We start from the raw sequence: 517 nt of genomic DNA on the forward strand, positions 1-517 counted from the left end.
ATAAATAAATGAATAAATAAAAACTGTAATAAAGTAAATAATAATGACATCCTCTCCCTGGGATTCCTTGTAGCTACAAAATCCCACCCGCCACGCTCCATTTTTTATTCCTTTTTTTCACGTTATTATAACCCCTGTGACGCCTGAAGATGACCCACAATTAGGTCGAAAGACATCTCGAGTAAAGAAGCAACAAGTATGACCTTGGAGAATCGATCAATACCTCGGCCTTCAACCTTCCCTCCCTACTAAGACGTGTTAAAAGTACCTCAGACAAACTGAACAATACTTACCAATGCTGTCAACTTCAACAACACATACATATGTATATATATATATGTGTGTGTGTGTGTGTGTGTGTGTGTGTGTGTGTGTGTGTGTGTGTGTGTGTGTGTGTGTGTGTGTGTGTGTGTGTGTGTGTGTGTGTGTGTGTGTTTATGTGTGTGTGTGTGTGTGTGTGTGTGTGTGTGTGTTTATGTGTGTGTGTGTGTGTGTGTGTGTGTGTGTGTGTGTTTAT

The sequence above is a fragment of the Oratosquilla oratoria genome, chromosome 26, assembly GCF_046742065.1.
Source record: "Oratosquilla oratoria isolate Oo_2021 chromosome 26, ASM4674206v1, whole genome shotgun sequence".
Classification (NCBI taxonomy): Eukaryota; Metazoa; Arthropoda; class Malacostraca; order Stomatopoda; family Squillidae; genus Oratosquilla; species Oratosquilla oratoria.